The sequence below is a fragment of the Lissotriton helveticus genome, chromosome 11, assembly GCF_964261635.1.
Source record: "Lissotriton helveticus chromosome 11, aLisHel1.1, whole genome shotgun sequence".
In the NCBI taxonomy this organism is placed as follows: domain Eukaryota; kingdom Metazoa; phylum Chordata; class Amphibia; order Caudata; family Salamandridae; genus Lissotriton; species Lissotriton helveticus.
The window spans coordinates 992282546-992299269 of NC_136072.1; positions in this window are offsets into that span (position 1 = coordinate 992282546).

Genomic DNA, 16724 nt, shown 5'->3' on the forward strand with positions numbered 1-16724 from the left:
GCACCTGGAACCATTTTGAAGGGAGAATAGGTAAAACAGGTTAGTAAGTACCAGGAAATGTAAGAGGTAAAACATAAGTAAGGGCAAAAAAGTAAACATTAGTCAAGTAGATAAAAATTGTAAACCTTTTTGGATCATTAAAGATTATTACTTACTTATGCCTACTACCCCTACTAGGGTATCAGCCGTCAACTAGGACTCCCCAGCCAGCACTTTCTTGAGTTTATTTTTCAATCTGACCCCAGGTGCAGCCCATCTTTTTGCAGTCAGCCTCAAGCCCTCGGCGTGAGGTGTTTCTTGTCCTCCCTCTTTTCCTTTTCCCGTAAGTGTTGCAGACAATTATATCATTTTCAGAGATACTAGACTGATTCCTCCAAGGAGTCCTATAAATATGACACATGGTCTGGAACATGAAGGCTGTTTGGGCATAAATAAAACAAAAGAGCTATTGAGGTCAGATTTTTGGTGGCCAAGATTGGATCATGAGCTCAACAGGGTAAAAAAGGACAATTCTGAGTGCAACAAAGTGTGAAAGTTTAAAAGTCCTACCTTTCGGAGGAGTGACATCAGAAGTAATTGGACCCCTAAATGGTAGAAGCAAAATGTCAGACATTTTAATTAATAGGATTGTGAGATGGCTGGAAATTACTTGTGTGAGTGATGTTGCCATTACAATGTTAATAAAATTATTGGTTGAATTTATTGACAGAAACGGTTTTCCTTTATTGATATCCATTGATAATGGACTTCAAGGGCCATATGTATCAAACTCTGATTTTGCGATTCTCAAATTGCATTTTTTTGTGAATCGCTATTTAAAAATCGCAAAACGCTATGTATGTATGATTTGCAAATAATTTTGCGAATCTTACATATTCCTTAATTGCCAATTGCAAATTGCGATTCGCAATAAAAGAATACCTCCCCATACATTCCTATGGGCCTAGACAAATAGCAAATTACCACCAACTTGAAGTTGGTAATTACCACCAACTTGAAGTTGGTGGTAATTTGCAATTCCTTAAGGCCAAATTGCACTGTTTCTGTGCTTCTTACATTGCATTTAAGGAATAGCAATTTGCAATTCCTTAAATGCAATCGCAAAATAAGGAATCACAAATTTTGTGATTCCTTATTTTGCAATGCAGTTTTTCTTTCATACATACCACTGAGCCCAATTGCAAATTTCGGCATTTGCGATCGCAATTTGGAATGATACATATGGCCCCAAATCACTTAGAATGAGTTCAAAAGATTTTTAGATGAAAGGGAAATAAAGCACAAGAGGAGTGCCGAGTAACTAATGGAATGGTTGAAAGACATAACATAACAATCAAGTAGGATATACAATTGGCTAGAAGTAGTGCAAAGGGTTGAAAAGAAGAACTGCATGAAAGAATAGTTGCTCACCAACTGTCTCGCCATGACTCTCCACGCAAGTCGCCATTTTCAGTTGTTTCAAATGAGAAATGATAATACCATTATTTGTCCCATTTGCATAAAGTGGAAGAAGGGACTGGTGATTGTTAGCACAAATGGTATGTGGTGGTGAGATAGTTGAAGAGACAGATGGTATGGAATTGTGAATTTGATCTCAGGAAAGGAATAAAGTCTACACTTGCAGGATACTGGATTGTTTTGAAGATTCTTTTATGAAAACTAAAGTTTTCCAAATATTCAAAACCACAAACAGTTAATTACCTTTTAAGAAAGCTGTCAAAACTCATGGTAGTCACATATAAAATCTTAGCTGCAAGTCTTTATGTCGTAAGGAGAACAAGGCCAACATGGATGTACCTGACGGAAACAACAGTTGTGCAACTGATTTATGTTTCTTCAAAATATAGTCCTTGTACAGAATCCACAATGTCAAATGGTTGTATGACAGAATATCGAAGAGAAAAATAGTGTGTAACAAAAATATAAATTCAAAGATATTGAGGACCAAACTATCGGTAAGTGCAAATAATTAATATAGATTAACCAGGGGCGGCTCCTCCTAAATGGCGTAGGAGCGTCACCCTGGCTGCTGCGAGCACAGCAGGCAAGCACATAAATAAAATGCATAATAATGCCATTTTATTCTACCATCAGCTCTCACTGTGTACAGCGTGAGCATGAGGCAGGGTGACGGGCTGAATCCTGCAATTGCAGGATTATTGCTGCCCCTTACAGTGCGCATGTTGAGTTGGCCAGCTGGCTACCTACCTACGACTAGCCTGACATGCACACTGTACACCCAGCAATCCCATGGCTGTGAAACAGCCAGAGGATTACTGGCACAGGCCCCCAGCCTCAAAATGAGTGCTGGGTTAGCCTGCACCCACCAATCCTAGAGCTGCTTTCAAAGTGAAAGCAGCACCAGGATTGCTCAGGAGTCGGGTTCCACTCGGCAGGAAAGGAAGTGCTTCCCTTTCCTGCTCGTGAATATCACATCGCCGGGAGTGCCGCACCGGGCTGAACATCATTGATGGGAGTTGGGTGCGTTGCGCACCCCCATGGTTTTGAATTTCCAGCCACCGCAGAGATTTTCTATTCTTAACGCTACATCTTCAGACTTTCAAGATATATATATATATATATATATCATCAAGGTACATATCTGTGGAGTTAGTTATAGTAAAATGTACTTTCCCCATGGAAACGTATTTCACAATATTTTTGTCCCTCAATCTTTCTGCAACAGTATTTCTGTCAACCAATATTTTTCCTTTGATATTCTTCAAACGCAAACATTTCAATTGTGTTGAAATTATTATTTTTACTAATTTGTATATGTACTGTTTAATACTGTTTAGTGTTTCATTTAGTATTGTGAGGGAGATGTAAGCCAATAACATTAATGCTTGGGGTTAATGGCCAGCATAGAGAGCTGAAGCATTCTATAAGGCTGTGGTATAAACCCTGAACCATTCGTTGACTGTGTATCCTCATTACAGAAATGAACTGAATGAGCTACTTTAGAGATGTACCATACACTGATTCCCATCTGGTTCTAAAATATATTTGCACAGCTGACTTAGGTGTCCTCCAAGACCAGATACACACTAATTATCTATTTCAACCAGATCTGCAACATCACCGATGACACCCTGATCATCCTGAAGCTAGAAAACCCAATAGACACTCAGGTTTAGTACAGTGCCTTTCAGCCTTCCAACAATGAATGCTGAGGAAACCCTGAAACTGAACTCAGTATAAAACCATCTGGTCTCATGAACCTTATTTGCAGCCCACTGACATCCACTGATGTAACACAACAACGAGGGGTTGCTGGACTGTTCCAATGTGTAACTAGGGGAAGATTTAACTGGCGTGACCAAAGGTGTAGGAGTAACACCCTAGGGCATCCATTTTGTTGGATGGATTTGCCTCACACACCCAGAAGGGTGTCATGCTTCATCATCGGCGGTTGCTCCTCGTCGGGGAGGCGGTGCAATCCCCGACGGGCTCACCTCAAAGAGGGGCTCTTTGGCGGAGATCTTTTTATCCAACAGCCTTATGGTGAGGTGTGGGTGTGTGGGCAGGGTGGTGTATGGTAGTGATAAGGGATGTAAAAATGTAGCTAAGGGTACCGGAATCCACTTTATTCTGGGGGTCCCCTGGCTACAATTAAAAACAAGGGGCTAGCTCACTAGGTTTCAACGAGTAAGTTCAGGTGACCCTAGATGGGGCTAGGGGTGAAGATGGTCGACATGTTTCTCGCAATGGGTAATAGTTACCCGCGATTCATCAGGACCTATAAAAAGGTGAACAACAACATGCTGGTGTCATGTGTGAAGTAGTGTGTGTATTACCTCTGTGGGGGTTGTCCTATGCCTATAAGTTAAGAACTAACAGCCACCAGAGGGGTCGGCGGGACTAGACATCAAGGATGAGTCCTTGGGTCAGAACTCCAATCTCTTGTGTCCTGGCTGCTTGACCTACCCTTCTCCGCCGAGCTCGAGTAGGAGAAGGGTAGGTCAAGCTGCCACCCCTAGCCCCATCTAGGGTCACCTGAACTTACTCGTTGAAACCTAGTGAGCTAGCCCCTTGTTTTTAATTATAGCCAGGGGACCCCCAGAATAAAGTGGATTCCGGTACCCTTAGCTACATTTTTACATCCCTTATCACTACCATACACCACCCTGCCCACACACCCACACCTCACCATAAGGCTGTTGGATAAAAAGATCTCCGCCAAAGAGCCCCTCTTTGAGGTGAGCCCATCGGGGATTGCACCGCCTCCCCGACGAGGAGCAACCGCCGATGATGAAGCATGACACCCTTCTGGGTGTGTGAGGCAAATCCATCCAACAAAATGGATGCCCTAGGGTGTTACTCCTACACCTTTGGTCACGCCAGTTAAATCTTCCCCTAGTTACACATTGGAACAGTCCAGCAACCCCTCGTTGTTGTATTCTCAGATACGGACACACGCTGTGACTGGACCTTCCACCAACCTGAGTGGTAAACAGTGTCCGTTGATCAAGTGATCATTTCTCCTTTCTCCCTCTTTTTGACAAAAAAAAAAAAAATCCACTGATGTAAGACATGTAAACCAAGGCGAAGTAAACACTTTCTGCACAATTCAAACTATTTGACACAGCTTCTCAGATCCATGTTTAACATAGAAACTTCAAGTTACCATCCTCCGTGCCCTGTCTCGTATAGACTGACAAAAAAAGCCTCACTTTAAAGTGCCCATTCTTACTACTCCAAAGACTAAAAAGAATCCAAACTACAATAGTAAGACGAGACTCTCTATTATGTCTATATGACCACATGACAACAGTGCTCCGGGTGCTTCACTGGATGGCCATGGCGAGATGCCCCTCCTTCAGGTCACCTAACCTAACCACTGGGCCATCTGTAGCAGTCAAGTAAAACCTAAAAAGTACTTGCTGAACAAAACCGTTTGCTCTGGGTAACACCCCTGCTGCCCATCTCAGCTTTCCACTAACTAAGAGTCCGAACCAAACTTGCACGCAGTAGTGGCCCGTAATGTGCTGTAGGTGCAGGGAAGGTGAGCACACACAAACGTTCACACTCATCCACATGCCCACTCACTCACGCCCACACCCATCCACATGAACACTCACTCATGCCCACATGAACACTCACTCACACTCATATGAGCACTCACTCACACCCAACCATTCACAAGGGTGCACACATACATTCACCATTCACAATCAAATACACATGCACACACCCATTCACAGTGTGTACGCTCACATACATTCATACATACACACAAAATTCCAACATTTAATAAGGACTTATCTGCTGCCGTGAAGACATTGTGTGGGGGGGTAGGAGAAGCAGAAGCCTATGTGGTTCCTGGAGGCTTCGGGGAAGAAAGGTACTGTTGGAAGATCCCACTGATTCTTCTGATTGGCTAACCTTGGCATGGAACTTCCCTACCTCGTCACCAAGTGAGATGGGGTCATTGAAATTTTCTGACCCCATCCCACTCTATGACAAGCCTCACTGATTGACACTCAGCCCTGGGCACTTCAAGGCTTAAAACTGAAGAACCAAGGTCTAAGTTTATGGTGACACGCCCCCCTCATCTTGAGGGGGAGGACCTCAGGGGGAGGACCTCAAGGGGTTTTGCTGGGGCTGAAGAGGTCACTCCCTCAAAACTGTGAAGTCTTCAGCTAAAGAAACCTTGGCTCAGGCTGCCAGGCACCTGCTCATTTAACACATTTACAGCGCCTGGCTGCCTAACCCGACAATGTAAAAGGTGGGGGTGACCCTCCACCCGTAATGACAGGCTGCTGCTGCTTCAAAGCAAGATAGGTATGGACAGCATAAGTATCGGATCACGCCAGCCCAAAGACTATAACTAATTCTTCCTCATGGAGATGCCAGCGATGCGCAGCGGTGTCTAATTCCTCATCTCTCCACACATGCTCAAGTGCAGCAACTTATGCATAACATCCCTAATTCCGGACATCACACGAAACACCAACAAATTTCCCCATTGGGCCATAGTACAAATCCTCTCCCTTTGAGTGAGGCATGACCTAAGAATAGCCTACTGCTTGTCATCCATAGTTCTTCAATGCTTCACCAGTGCAATACAGCATTCAAACTTGAACTCCAAACTCCTGGCAACGAATACTTGAAATAGTGTCACAATTTGAGTGCCAATGGTCACCTATATGTAGTAATTTATTATAGCATGTCACACAGAAAGTATTTGGCTCGCAGTGGGAGTGGGGTAGGGTGGGGGTAGTGGCGTTGGACATACGACGTCCATGAGTAAAGTAAATAAATAAATAAATAGAACTATTTACCTTGCGCTCGCTGCATCGCCAACTCGGAGATGCAGCGAGCACAAGGTAAATAGTTCTATTAATGTATTTACTTACTTTACTCGTGGACGTCGTATGTCCAACTCCACTACCCCCTATCCTGCCCCTCCCCGCCAACCTCACCGCCCGCAGCACTCCCACTCCGAGCTGCCACTGTTATTTAGTTGTGAGTAAGTGATACGTTAATGCAGTCTAGGCTAAACAACAATAGTGCAAACAAGCATTATGGTGAACATACAATAGAGACATGTAGAGATATTCAGGGGCTAATTTACAACTGTTTTGCTGATTCACAAAATACTCCATAAAAAGTATGCCTGGGTTTACAGATGTAAGTGCAAGATAATCAGAACCTTTGTTCACTTATAGCTGCTCTACATGTGAGGAGACCACTTTTCGATAGCGTATACATCTGTAGGGTTTGTACTTAGAGAAATGTATAATAATGTGTTAGATTTCATTTTTTATGAAAAATAATTATCCTTGATGTATCTCTTCTCTCTATATGTAGCTTGTGAAAATGGGGAATATTGTTGCACTTTTCCATACTTTATGCAGCCTTTACACCTGGATCATTCTTGTGTAAATCATAAGTACAGACAAACCTGAAGTGCTATGCTAAATGTTTTGAATTACCCATGGTAATAATGTATTGTGTTAGATTCTGTCCAGGTCTTATGATAGTATATGTTATGGAATTATATTTTAAAGGATTTTATTGTTTTAAAAATTATACTGTTTGAATTGTTTTATAATGGTACGTACCTTATGGCAATTTTTACTAGTAGAATAAAGTCCTGAATGAATGAATGAATTACTCATGTGGTTACAAGGTTATAGGGAAGTGGGTGTACACCTTATTTCCGTAGTATTTGACCTACCATTGAGTTGCAGCAGTGGGGCAGGTGGGAGTAAGGGGCGGTGGGGAAATCATTATAAAATAAAAAAATAATCACTTACTTCTCGGCCAGACGGTTGGCTGTCCGCCGCCGCCTCTCCTGCGTCCTCTTCCTGGCTTCTTGTAAGACACAGGAAGCACCAGGGCTCCCACGCTCCCAGCAACCAATCACAACGCTGTAATGCAGCGTTGTGATTGGTCTCATGACGCTCAGCCAGGGGCTGTAGGGGTGGGCATTTTCTCCATGCAGCCTGTAATGCAGCCTGCATGGAGAAGGGGGAAAGTGCACATGACTGGTCTGGGCGGCCGAGAGAGCCGACGAAACAGTCATTGCGCACTTAGCAGGGTTGTACCCTCCTCCCCTGCTCTTCAGCCCCGCCCCCCCTCACACAAGATGCCACAGTAGGAGTACAAAATAAAATGATAATAACATTACGTTTTTATTATTTTATTTTTTCCTTTCTTGTGCTGCTCCGAGGCAGTGGGGCGACGCTCCTCCGCCTTAGCAAGGGGAGCAGCCACTGCGACCACTCACTCCTCTGAAACTTCCCTGTGCATGCCGACTTCCGCTTATGCACAGAATCATACAGATGCATATTTTTTACATACTATGTGTGATTTATACAATTTTCCTTTTTAGTTTGCCCAATTTATATATTTATATGCAGATGACGGCAGCACAGGTGGTGTTTTATAGGTGTAAATTGCACTCATGCCTTGTAAAAGGTTTGGTAAATCGACCACAAAGAGCCTACGGGCTCCTAGAAGGTGCAGAAGGGGTCGTTTATGCAGTCTGTAATGTCAGCACGCGCAGGCCAGGCTCGTCTTCGTTAGTGTTCGATGTGCTTCGCCTGCTGTCAGTTCTAAAAATGAATGATACCCCTCTCGACAATGATGAATAAGGTTTAAATGCGACGTTGGCAGCCTGGCACGGAAGATTCTAAAGGAGTCCTTGCAGTGCCCTGATTACTTCCATCTCTGACCTTCTCCATCCGCAGATGTTCCAGCGCACTTCCGCCCAAGGACAGCTGATAATTCCCTTTCCCTTCCCATCTGCCCCTTCCTTACTTGCAGCAGCCCGTCACTCCATAGCATATTAACCCCCACATCTACACCCTCGTACCCTACTTCCGGCACTTGGCACCCTATGCATTGTCCCCACTACCATCTGTTTTGTTGCCCCCCCCCAACCAGTCCTTCAGGCCTCTCACTCACTAGTGAAAGTACCATTGCCTATGAACCTATGCATGGTACACCCTGTTTCAGCAAAAGGCATCCATTGCGTTGTAGCTTGTTGCAGGGTATGCAAATACACATACATTCATACAGACATATCGGGTATCAAACGTTAACCCAATACAGGGCAGCAGAAAAAGTGACACAAAGTCTTAGGACTTTTTTTTAATATACTCTCAGAGGAAAGATGCATACTTACCTGGACATTCATGTCAGTTTCCACATCCAGACTTCCATACTCCACATGTGAAAAGAGAAGACGGATTAAAACTGGGAAAGCTTGAGAGGGAAGAAAGAGTACAAAGAGGCAGGATAGGAAAGGAAGATAGACAAGAGGTGGATTTGGAACGGGCGTGACCACTGGACAATGAGAAGTGAAGAGAGATGTGCAGTGTGGTAGAGTGGCCCATCAGGAGCATTGGAAGAAGAAAAAGAGAAGAATTGGAGTGAAGACTGGTGGAGATTCACTCACACCGTCGAGGTACAAACTCCTGCCATGGTTCAAGGACGAACTGTGGCTTTGTATGCCCTCAGGGACTAGAGAAATTCAATAAAAAACAGAAAGGGCGAGGAGAGATGAAAAAGCAGTTATTTTGCTCAGTGAAGGAACGTTTGTGTCCGAGAAGAGGAAAATCAGGCAACTCAAGAACAGAAAAGTCATAAAGAGAATAACAAGGGCCTGACGGTTCCTTAAGACATCCGGGAAAGAAGAACCAATGGATTTGTGAAACGGTGCCTGAACTTTGTTTTCTTGCATGAAGTCTTAAGAGAGACAGTAATGAGACCGATGGAGGGCAATCTATAATTAATGTCATTTCGTTTTTTCCAATGCATTAGAAAAAAAGAAATGACATTTATTATAGATTGCTCTCCATCGGTCTCATTTACTGCATTTGCCACATAATCCGACCTCTTTAGAATATTTTGCAGATTTCAACAAAAAAAGGTTATAACTCAAACGGATCAAAAGTTACTAAACAAATAGCTGCAAGTGGTGCAGCGCAAAGGCTGAACTAAGGTAAAAATTACTGGTGTCATGTTAGTTCTTGATTGCTGTATTCCGACTGTATTACCTAGTTTACATACATAGGGGTTTATCTACAAGCCCCTTGCGCCGCCGGTGCGTCACTTTTAACATGGGAAAAATTACGTGCCTTCGGCGCAACGGGATTGTAAATAAGCCTCATAGTATCTCAATAGTCATTAGTGATGCCTGGGCACAAGAGGAGGAATAGTGTAACGTGCAGGGAAAGGATACTGGCGAAAATAGAGGTAGAACCTTCTTTTATCACCAAATTTACTCAGATGGTCAGAGTGATGTTATCTTACACTTATTGAACCACTAGCTGTGTACTGCTGCTTTCAAGAGCACCCAACAGATTACATATTGCAGTAGCAGTGTCAATGGGAATGATATTGCAGTGGAATGACAGACCTTACTCATAAACTCATGTTTGTTGCCATTCCTAACAATCATCAGCCTCACTCTAAGGCCACGTTTCAATAAGAAACTGCGTTATCGTGTAACATGTTACAAGACAGATTCACAAAAAAAGTAGAAATCGGAGGTTTGCTCATGCTGAACGTACGATTATGTGTTTTAGTATTCACAAACTTTCCCAACGTATACCTGAATAGCTGCTCCATACATGTGAAGTAAAATGTTGCATTGGTGAGAGGCAGCACAACATACAATTGCACACTTTTTTTTTTTTGTCCGCAGGTAAACCATTTTTTTCCAGTGGAAAAATTACTTCCTCTACATGTCCACAAAATGTAGGAATATTTCTGTCCCGTTCCTGCAGAATTCCTGGCTGAGCCAAAACTCATTGGAACACCTGGTCTATCTGTTCAGGGTATCTGCCAAAGCATTGTCTAAACCAGCTAACCAAATTGCTTCCAAGAAAACATCATTGCTCACTCACTTCCACAGAACTGGTCTCTCACTGGCAGCCATGTTGGAAAACGTTTAAGAGTGTGGGTGCTGGCCAGTAATGTCATCTCATGAGAGGCATAGGGGTAACGTCTTTCTGTGAATGCACAACAACTCGGCCAGACGAAAAAACGTTTGAATGGTCCCTTGAATGTTCATTCTCCATCTAAACTCTTTAAGGTTTTCTAGGGTTGCGCATTAAGTTTAACCGCATGCGTGCGGGCGGAATTCCGCTCGCACGCTGAGATTTTGTAAAGCGCATGTTACATGACGAGCTGGGCTCGTCATGAGCGTGCGAGGAGGCTACCTCATGACGAGCCCAGCTCGTCATGAGCGTGGAAGGGGTTAAGGGCTTACTTTGGAAAAGAGGTGTAATGGTAAATTCAACAATTTCAGGAGGAGGAGGGGGATTAGAAGGAGGAAGTAACAAGGTACCCATCTCAAAGGGTTGTGTAACACACTCTTTACCTCGTGTGAGTGCTTCTCATCCATGGCTGAGGTTCCCTAGCATCTGAGTTCAAAAGGACCAGTTCCTGGTCTAGGAGACACTGGAAAATATAAGAGTTGAACTTACCCAGATCCTCCCTGATACAGAAAATGCATATCAGATCAGTAAGGTACATGTGTCTTATCACTCCCAATCCAGTACCATTTTAAGAGGAGGCTTATGCTTCTCCACATTTGTATTGACGTGTATTTGCATTAAAGCTTAGTAAAAGCCTCAAAACGTAGCAACTACTTCTCACCCCCATTTCAGAGACTCCTGCTCTCTTTTCTCAAACACCCGCTAGATCCGCACCCTCGTCCCAGTGCCCCTAGTATGAACACATCTCATGTACTGTCTCCTTTCTGCCTGTGTCTACTGTCACTACTCTTACAGCCAATCTTGTACTCCGTGTTGGCTTTAGCGCAAGTGGCACCCAGTGCGACAATGTTAGTTGGTGCCCCCAATGACCGCCTCTGTCGTGGATTCCCTTACTACCACCCTTTAATAGTGCCCTCAATCCTCCATACCCACTCTTTCTCAGATGCGAATAATTAATTTTATAGCGCCACTCGTACCAGAGTAGGATGTCAGAGCACTTTAGATCACACAGGGACAATCAGTCATATGGGTGTTAATCAGTGTCCAGGAAATGTTACCTAAAATAGAAGACTACAAGGTGTAGGAGTCACAAGTCATCCCTACTCGTAGATAGTATAGTTTAAGAGTGCTTGATCTGGTGAAGCACAAACTCAGAATTTAAAAAGTAACACCGTGGTTGGGGGTTCTATTTAATAATAAGAATTAATTTCCACCCAAATGGACCCTTTTTGCAACATTTGGATAATGAATAACGGGAACAAATCACAATGCTATAATCTATACCTTGCAGTTTGCATGAAGCTCTTTTATGACAGTTAATAGCTCGCTGTTCTAAATTAGGATTGTAATTTATACACTGCAAGTACCAAAAGGATCTCTTTCACAAAAGTAGTAACCCACTGAACTATTCATATTATATGCACCTTGTGATCGGCATGGTACATATTCTTTGAAGCAGGCATATTAACCCTCTGCTCTACCTTACGATGAGTCAAAACTGCCACTAGGCAAAACTCCGAAATCCTTTCAGGAAGGACATTAAACACCAGAGTTATCTTGACATTTTTACTGTTGTCTGAAAATTGCTGTAAGCCAGGAACAGGGTGGCAAGTGCTTTTAAAACCCAATATACTTGCACACAGGGCGCTCCCTCCCAAAAACCCACAAAAGAGTTACCCTTGTACCAGGAAAAGGGACAGAGTATATATAGTAACATCTTTTTGTAACTAACGGATCCCAAAACAGTTGGTTGCGGTACGGACGGTCGCAGGAATAACAAGCTCTGCTTTTTATATACAACAGTATCCAGTCATTTGAGACAATTGGATACGAGTTGGAGTTTGGTTTATTAATGGCAACATAGACTATACAGACCTTTCCATTACCTAAGGGACAACCAGATGTGTGAGCATTAGCTGCGGCGGGTTCACTAATAAAAGCTTGAACAATTTTGGGAGATTTATTACTTCCAAAACCTAATCCGCGATTACCAATCCTTTGGCTAGAAGTGGTTCTGCATTGTTCTAGGAATCTTTACTCTCTGATGTAGGGGATGCAAAAATTGTGTTCCGTATTGCACTAATTTTTAGAACTGATGATTTTAAATTGTTTAATGATTGTCCTGAAGAAGGTGACGAATAGTTGATCTTCCACCGAAATACTGAGTCACCAGTTTTTCTACAGTTCCAATTAACCTTGAAGCTGGTTTTTAATAGTAATTTGTTTTTAAAAGCAGTTTTTTATTGATGATTTCAGTGTTTATGTGTATTAGAATGGGTTGAATGAGATACTTTACATTAAAGATTTGTATTTTTTACACTAGCTCTTTAAAATGATGTATTTTTAAATATATTCTGTATTCAAAAATTATGTTTTCTTAATTACTAATGAAGGATAAAATATTTAGATGCAGAGATTTTTATTTCGATGTGCTTACTGGCTTTTGATTGATAGTATCATGTAACTTTGCAACTTTGATGCTTGTTAGTCCTTGAAATCTTTATTTTTTATATATGTGTTCAGCTTTGTAATCCCATCTCTTCAATATTTAATGATGACCTTTGGTTTTGCTGGTTTGTAAAACAAATTATCTAGATTGATTTAACCCTCAGGTGAAAAGGGATCTTGTTTGTTTGTCACCCCCTCCCAAAGTCAGCGCCCGGTGCGATGGCACCGGTTGCACCACCCTAGAACCAGCCCTGGGTGCACTAGTTTTCTAGCTGTCCTCCAAGCGTACCTCTTTAAGCTCATTGAGTTTGTAGCATGCACAGTATAAGTAATAGTTTTTATTAAAATATAACAGAAGGCTACTTGGAGAAATGTTGATACGTCCCCTCACTCCTGAGCAGGGTTGAAGCCGGTATGTCATACTATTCCTCCGACAAGCAAGGTTTCTGGGACTGATCACCTGAACAATGTTGGCCATAATGACAAATTCTCAATTTTTTGTGGGAAATGATTGGAGTAGAAACCACCAGAGGAATTAGATTCATTTTAGGAATTGTAATCTGGAAAAAAGTGTCCTGTGCACTTACATTCAGATTTTGAATTTCCTCTTGAAACTGGCTAATTTCCTATTACTCCCCTACTCCAAATGAAACTTAAATTAAATTGAGTCATTTTGATCAACATGGAAATGGAGCAATTCAAAATCACGTTAAGACGTGACGATTTGAAAAATGATTAAATCAACTTTTTGGTCAATATTTTGAAAAGGAAAAATTGTGAATAATGTCTAAAGGCAGTGAGCAAGTCTGTGAATGCACACTCGTTATGAAATCTATTTTACGTTATTCAGCAGGGCAGGAGTCACTGGAATTGTGGGACCAAACTATTTGTCTGAGCTGGCTGAATTATGTGGCAAGGAAACGTAAACTATCCAGCAAGGTAAGGCAAAGTATGTCATTACGTGCAATTATAAGCACCGTGAATTACCTAAACCCATTCCGCTTACATTATTTAAAATGTTGTTAGCCACAGACAATATTTTGCTTTCCAGATAAACAGACATTTTATGAACACTGTCATTTCTACAACCCAGAATGAAAGAGGTTGTGCAAAACATAAACAGATGGTTGTTCAGCAGAAAATAAATCAACCCAAAAACACTTCTTAAAAAACAGAATACTATTGCTTCATTTATCTATACATTTATAAAGGGCTAAAACTTTTCTTCAGCTTCTGAAGTAGCTCATGTTCACACCACTGAGTCACTCACTGGAAGTACCACTTTCTTCTGAGAAACTGCCCTAAGCAAAGTTGAATATTATATTTATTGCGTTTTTGTCTCAATAGGGGACAATGTTTGATTGAAGACTTTGGACAGTACAAAACGATACAACATGTTTGAAATTCCTCTAAACTCTGAGTGCCATCTTTACGTAACTACTACTTTGAAAACTGTTTCTGTTAGGTATTCACACATTTTGGGGGATATTGAAGTATAACATTCTCATGAAAAATAAATATTTTTTTCCACTATGTTTGAATTCTTTCAAATGTTGTTTTCTGCAGCAGGCTCTTCTCCAACAAATGAAGTTTACCTAATTAGTACAAATTGGATATTAAATGCCTAAAATCAGCAATCAGTGGGTTAAAGGTGACCAGTTAACTTTTGCAGAAATGGAGACTTGAAATAGCGCCTCTTGGGAAAAATATGAACAACTTTTAGTTCCATGAGCTGGAAAAAAATAGTTTCCTTAAATCTGCAAATTATGCTGAGGATGGTGGGTTATGCAGCAAGCACATCAAACGCATGCTGACTCAGGAATAGCTACAACCATAGGTTTGCAATTTTCCACTGGCTCTGATCTGCCTTTTTAAACAATTGCTTATTGAATCTCATTCTGTTCGGACCAGCTTTTGACAAAATAAAACAACCTAAAATAACTACTTAGCTCTGACAAGCACATACATCCCCTATAGAAATGTTTGCCACTGCTTCCTTTGTGTTAAGAATTTGAAGCCAGTTTGATTCAATTGTTCATTTTCTATTAAGTTCCCACGTTTTTATGGTCTGGCTTGACAGCCCAGCTGCCACCAGGCATTCTTTGAGAATCTCCAGAAGAGGGGTTTTTGCTCCGCCCACATATTGTGAGCCAGTAGTACATATTTTGATTGGGCAGAAGTCGTGTGCACCACAAAATAGTGCTTGCTCTCCACAGAGCTGTCATCATTTTATTTGTCTAGCTACCTGAGATTAAACTTTCAGGGACACATACATGACATTGTAATTCTATTAAAGTTAGCTGTCACCTGACCTTTAAACCGTCACCAATACATTCTACAGTTCGTTTCTTCCACACAAATATACCAATTCCCAGGCTATCTACTTGTAACGCTTCACACTACCATACAACATTCTTTTAAAGTCAGACCTTTTGGCATTGCCAATGTTTGTTTGGACCTGGAGCTCTGCTGGTAGTTGACCCCTGTTTCCAGGTCATTGACTTCTGAGGTCACACGTGCTGCTGCGTCGACATTCTGTCCAAGGATAGTTGCCAGTTCTATTTAAGGGCAAGGACTGTGGGGCCTAATCTGCTCTGCTCAACTCCAGCGTCCACGGGAAGCGCCATCTCACTTGGAGGTTTTCACAGACCCACAGTAATCTGCATGTCAAGGGAAATGGCCGCCGGCTTCCTGTCACACTGAATCGGGTCAATTTGACTTTGAGAGGCAGTTACAGAAGTAGTTAAATAGCTTGTGCCTGGAAATGACAACTCCTTTCTGAGCTGTTAAATTGCCTTCTAGCCCACAGCCATGCTTATATTTCAAGGGCATTGCTTCCATCCCTAGAACTGCACACCGCCGGTACCTCTGACAGGAGCGTTGCTGTGTTTGTATTCCCTGTCGGAGACCTCACAATTACGAGCCAGCATTTCACACCGACTCATTTTCACTTCCTCGGCTACCATTTCACTGTAAGATTAGATGTGCCTCTCGTTTGTGGTGTCACTGAATCCCGTCTGTGGTGTTTTTACTATCAATACTTCTTTCCTGAGCCTATATCTCCCTAGAACTTTATTCTTAAGGGACAAAGAAAGCATATTTTTGGCAAATCGTATTTATTTTTTTATTTGCTTTATAGAAGTACAGTCTCAATATTGTCCAGTGTTTCATTCATTAAAAGCAAAGTAATGTCTTTCTGCCGGTCAGAGTACTTTAATTGTGCTTGGCATGTTATATCTGATCCCTTCCGGTCATCTCCTAATGTGTTTCCCTTGTAATCTTTAATGCAAGGGACACCCATGTGATCTCTCTGTCTGCTCTGCCTTAGTCTTTAAACACTGCCATTTCCACCTAGCACAATATTTCCAACCTCTTTCCACGATTCTTCCTAACCAACTTGTCTCTCGTCTATCTTTCCAAGCCAACTTCCTGTCTCCTCTCCACCCCAAGCCTAAAGCTTGTCGAAGAACCTTTCCCACCAGGTCCCTGCTTTAGCTCTTCTCCACTGCCCATCTCTTGTCACTGCTAACCGTCCTGACTGATCCACTCAGCCTGGTGGTCCTCAAGGATCCAGGGACTGATTCTACCGAATATGTCTGTGGTGTTGACCTAGATGCAAATATTTCTGGAATAAATAGAGATACTGGAGGGAATGGTAAATGTGCCACATACCAGGAGGTCTGCTTGATGTCTCACTGTTTCAGTGATCATGCAAGCAGAGAAGCATCCTAATAGCAAAGTGGCAAAAGTGGGCAACTGGCATCAGAAGGGTGCCTACCATTAGTATCTGTTCTGCAAAGTACTCAGCCCAGCTGGTTCTTG